General features: G+C 30.6%; 1 non-coding gene across 1 annotated transcript; it reads right to left on the bottom strand.

Annotated features, from left to right (window-relative positions):
• Window positions 1-2,651: 2,651 nt before the first annotated feature.
• On the bottom strand, window positions 2,652-2,724 carry TRNAV-UAC. Its single transcript has one exon. It is a non-coding gene; the product is annotated as a tRNA-Val (tRNA).
• Window positions 2,725-5,640: the final 2,916 nt, after the last annotated feature.

Raw genomic sequence — 5,640 nt, 5'->3', positions numbered from 1 at the left:
TTTGATCTGCCTCTTGACTTGCTATGGCCTCTTGATTGTTGTCGGTGTTCAGCTCTTCCCCTGTTCTCTGTGACTAGGGCCTGTGCACTATTTGTATTAGTTGACTTCTTTCTTGTCTCCTCATTGAACAAGCTGCTAGTAACTATACTCATAGTAAGCACACCATTCGGAGCTGCATTACTAACTGTCACAACCAATGTCTCCCAACTGTCAGGCAATGATCCCAATAGCAATAAGGCTTGTAGCTCATCTTCTAAGGTCATCTCCATCACTGATAATTGATTAATCAAGCTCTAGAACTCGTTTAAATGCTCAGCAACACCTGTGCCTTCTCTGAATTTCAGATTTACCAACTTTCGGATAAAAAACGCTTTGTTATCTGCCGTTTTCTGCTCATACAATGACTCTAGCTTCTTCCATAGCTCATGAGCACTTTTCTCACTTGCTACATGGTGATAAACACTATCATCAAGCCATTGTATGATTGTGCCGCCTGCTTTCCGGTTCAGTTTTATCCAATCAGCTTCAGCCATCTCTTTTGGCTTTGCACTATCTCCTTCAACTAGCTTATACAGATCCTTACAATAAAGGATGTCCTCCATTTTGGATTTCCAAATCTGACAGTTATTGTTTGTCAGCCTGATCATAGTGCTACTGCCTTCCATCTGAACCTGAGAAAAGCACTCTTCAATAGAAAGTAAACCTAACAGCTCTGATACCACTTGATAGGAATTTCAAGTTGAATAATAATACTTTCCTATTGAAATCAATTGATCTGATTAATTTCACAAGTCAACCAAATCATACTAGCAGATCAGCAAAGTAATAAAGAACACCAGATTTACGTGGAAACCCTCTCAACACGGAGGGTAAAAAACCACGGGGCAAAACCAACAGATTTCACTAATCAGTAAGAAACCGATACAATTGTTCTTCTCAACTTTAAACCTAAAGTTGAGGTATACATACATAGAAACTAATTTCATTCAAACCCAAACAAATCTAGGTTTGAGAAAACATGAAATTCCCTTTACAAATAAGAGAGAAATGAACCTGAGGGTAATCAAGACAAAGAAGGTGATCCTCTGTTCTCCTTCTCTTCTTCTTCCTCTATATCTTCTTCTCTTCTTCTTCCTCTATATCTTCTTCTCTTCTTCTTCCTCTGTATTTTCTTCAATCTGTTTCTCTTGATCTCTTCACAGAACTCTCACTGAAAATTGTGGTAGAGAGAGAAACAAAATTAGAATTTATTTAGTTTTTATATTGTCTAATTGGGCTGGACCTATAAGGCCCAACAACGAGTAATACCAAGAGATGCTGACATATATTGAAACCGTCAGATGTAGTTTAATACCGACACTTTTAATGAGTTTTAAGGACGACTAATACCGTCAGTAAAACCCCATTCCCACTAGTGTTAGTTCTGTTTGACTAGACTATAATTAATAAATATATTATTAATGAGTTTTAAAATTTTTAATTATTTAATTTGACTATAATGAAGATCAATGTAGTAAAAATTAAGAAAATAAATTGGAGTTGGAAGATGATTAGTTTATATTGGATTGATAAAAAAGAATTAAATTAAATTTATTTAATTTGGGTAATTTAGGTAATACTAACTCAACCCAAATTAAACTCAAGCAATACTCAACCCAACCCATAATCAACTCAACTCAAACTAACTTACCCAAATTAATATTTTGGGTTTGGGGTTAAAGTTGAGGTTTGGATCAACCCAAGATATGGTCACCCCTAAAGTCCAACCGAAAAGAAAGGGAAAAAATAAAACAATTAGTTTCTATTGATTTTTATTGAGGGATTATTTTTTTTTTTATGATGGTTAAATAATTTTAATTACATTATACAATTATATTTATATGCACATATATAACTTTTGCAAAGTATATAAGTTTTTACTGATTTTGCGACTACTTTTGTAAAACAATATTTTATTTGTGATCCTATAATTAAAAAAATAATATAATACTAACTGAAACATGTTCAATAAGGGTATATTAGCTCTTTTATGATTTAGTATGTCTGTAAGTTTTTATGTATTTTTCAACGCACTATTAATGTATATATTTTTTATAAATAACATTTTTTGGTGTTCCTATAATTATGAAAATAAGTTAATACAAGTCAAAACCTTTTCAGATATATGCTATATCTGTTTGTTTTATAATTTCGCAAACTAGAACAATTCGATGATATGGTCAAAAGAAACTTGCGACATCAACAAAACTGTTAAAAATGTCGTTGAAAAGAACATCAAAAACTTGCTACGAGTTTCCTCGCCGTATACTATTATACATTGATATATTTCTTGGATTGGTTGCTGATCAAAACTTTAACAATGAACATCTGTTCAATGCTTTTCCATTGAAGGAACCCGATCTATTTATTTAAATTAGAATGAAGCAGACATGATGACGAACATGCATTTGTTGAAGGACTCATATTTTTCAATATTGGTTTTTCTTTTGCTTGTTTTATAGTACTGACTATGGTGACTTTCATATTGATGCTTCTGGAATTCCATTACAACATTGGTTAGTATTATCACTTTCATCACATGGCCTATATAAGTTCTTGATCTTGTGTGCTTTAAGATTCTAAAAAGGAAAAAAAAAAGTATAAAAATAATATGATGCTGCCCAGGCTCGAACTGGGGACCTACTACGTGTAAAGCAGACGTGATAACCACTACACCACAGCACCTTTTGATGACTAAAGATTTGTATTTTAATTTAGAAGATTACTTTATTTTTAATGTTTTGGAAACTAAATAAAAATTTAATGGGCCTAATTTGTAATAAGAAAATTGTATAAATGGATTGGAAGGCTAGATGTGGGTAAGTATTAAATTAATTAATTAAAGTATTATATAATGAGATTTTTTCTATAGTCATTTTAAAACAATCTTGGTATAAATACAAGATTAAAAATGTCTTAAGCAACTTGTTCTTCACCATAATAGTAAGGAAATCCGCGTCACAAACGATTTGAGTTATATCTCTAGACATACCTTTTTGGTCATTTTTTTAATAAAGGAACAATATTGTACGGACAAATAGGTCCTTACAGGATTCGACTTTTTCTACCGGGTTTCGTTTATGCGTTTATGAGTCGCCACCTAATTTCACTCCTTGATAAATTAGGAAATAAAGTTTAGTTTTTGTTTTCTATAGATTCTTTTTTGGTTCGGTGCTTAATTACCTACGGGAAAGGACCTCAGTGTTGTGGCATGAACGCACATTCGGACGGTCTCTAATACGAAGTTGCTAGTTTCATACATGACCATTACTTACACCACTTTGTTTGAAAAAATCTTTATCAAATATGCTCTGAAATAAAATCAATTCCTAGTAGACTAGAAAATTATTTAATTTAAGAGAATACATGTTAATGAGAAGATTGAAATAATCAAAACCTGGAAATATTTAAAAAATGATGCACTAGTAAAAAAATACCCTATACCGATAGGTAAACCTATCGGTACTAACCTAGATACCAATCGATATATGTCAAAAAAACTCTCTCGTTATTACCTTATTAGCTAGCACAATATGATCAGTGCATTAAAATGTTGGAAATAATTCTAGGATCATTCCAGAATATTACAATCCAAAACGCTTTTTTATAATAATTTTAGATAGTCATTCTCAAGCAAATAATGATCCACTTTTATTTTTTTAATTTAAAATTAAATTTAGACGAAACTTATTTAGAATGAATTGATGAATACAATTGAAAGTTTTCAAATCATCAAGAACTATATTATGAAACTCAAATATGCATAAATTGAATCTCATTTATATTATTATTACAAGTAATGAAGGCTTAAAATTAGTAGAAAAGGTCTTCTTGAACTCTCTCTTCCTCTCTATAAACCTAATAAGGATGACTTACAGGATTGGAGAATTCGTTAATACTAGGTGATCCAAACTATCATTCTCCTAATGAAAAGTCGATGAATGTTTCCTTTGGCCACCTCACTTGAGAATTTTCTTACTAAACTAATAGAGGGTTAAAAGGTTAAAAATATAGTTTCTAAGTTCTCTCTTCAAAAGAGAATATTTTTTTGGAGATCCCCCTTTGATCAGATTTTGATCGGTAGAAATGCGTCTCTAAATATAGTTGCAATGTGAGGTTGGAAATTTACTCTCTTTCCAATGTGGGACAAAAATCATTTGTCATCTCTATTTATAGATGAAAAAGGGTTGGTTCAAGATTCCAAAGAGAATAGGCTCCTTATTCATCCTTCCTTTATTTTTTTTCATTCACTCTCTCTTTGAAGTTATTCCCAAAACGAGTCATTCTATGTCAATTGAGTCGTCTGTGCCATTAGTGTCGGTCGTGTCACTCTATAGACTTTTAATGTCTTTGACATTTTCTATATTAATGCCGTTTTTTAATTATTTCCTACCAAAAAAATATTAGTATAAAATATTATTCAAACTTAGCCAATTGTGATTATTTTGGCCAATTTGATTTTATTTATAAAATGCCCGGATTTTAAATAATTCAAAAATTGGTCGACATAATTCCGCTCTTCGAATTATTTATTTTCTCAATCTCGTGCAATGAGCTAGTTTAAAATTTTAGAAAATATATTTTACAAATAAACTCGGGATTAATTTTTTTAAAGTTATAAATTTGGAATGCGTAAAAAATGAGTGTATATTGTATTCTTTTTTTAATGAAGATTTTAAGGGACATGCATCAATTCAACCTCTACATATATATAATTTGTTTTATTATAATTTTAATTTAAGTGTTTACATTGAGTTTCACATGAAATAATTTTTTTTAAAATTTCTACTAACAAAGATTAAAGTTAAAATATATATTTATTTAGAATGGTTAAATTTAGACATGAATTGTAATAATTTTTTTATCTATATATAAATATTAATTTAAAAAGTATGCAATAATACTCAAATAATAGATATCGACCTGTTTTAGTTACTTGATAATCTATACTAAACTAAAAAATAAAATCTATATGACTATATATTTGTTTTTTGTTGTGATGGTACGTAGGGGAGGCCAAAAAATCCGATCCGAAAGACCCGATCCGTTGATCCGGCCGATCCGATCCGAAAAAATCCGTATCCGATGGATCGGATTCGGATATCGATCCGATCCGATTTTTTTACCGAATTTGCGGATCGGATACGGATCGGACAAAAAAGATTTCGGATATCCGAAGCCGATCCGGTCATTTTTAAAATTTATTAAATAAACAAACTCAAACAAAAATATAATTAAATAAATACAAACCCAACCAAAAATCTCTCTCTTCCTATATTTTCCTTCATGTTTCTCTTTACAAACCCAAATAAAAATACTATTAAACAATTACAAACTAAACAAAAATATATATTTTCCTTTCTTCTCTTTACAAACCCAAACAAAAATACAAAATCTCCCTCTTCTTTATATTTTCTCTCATTTTCCTTTACAAACCCAAACAAAAATATGTCTCTTTCATTTGTTTTTCTTCCCATTTCCCTTTAGATATGTTCTTAAATCGTTATTATTCATAATTGATAAAACAATTTTAATTTTCTAGCATATGAAAAAAATTAAAATATGAAAAAAAATCGGATCAGCGGATATCCGGCTGGCCGA

The sequence above is a fragment of the Impatiens glandulifera genome, chromosome 5 (genome assembly GCF_907164915.1).
Source record: "Impatiens glandulifera chromosome 5, dImpGla2.1, whole genome shotgun sequence".
NCBI classification, from domain to species: Eukaryota; Viridiplantae; Streptophyta; class Magnoliopsida; order Ericales; family Balsaminaceae; genus Impatiens; species Impatiens glandulifera.
This window is presented reverse-complemented; position numbering and strand designations above follow the sequence as displayed.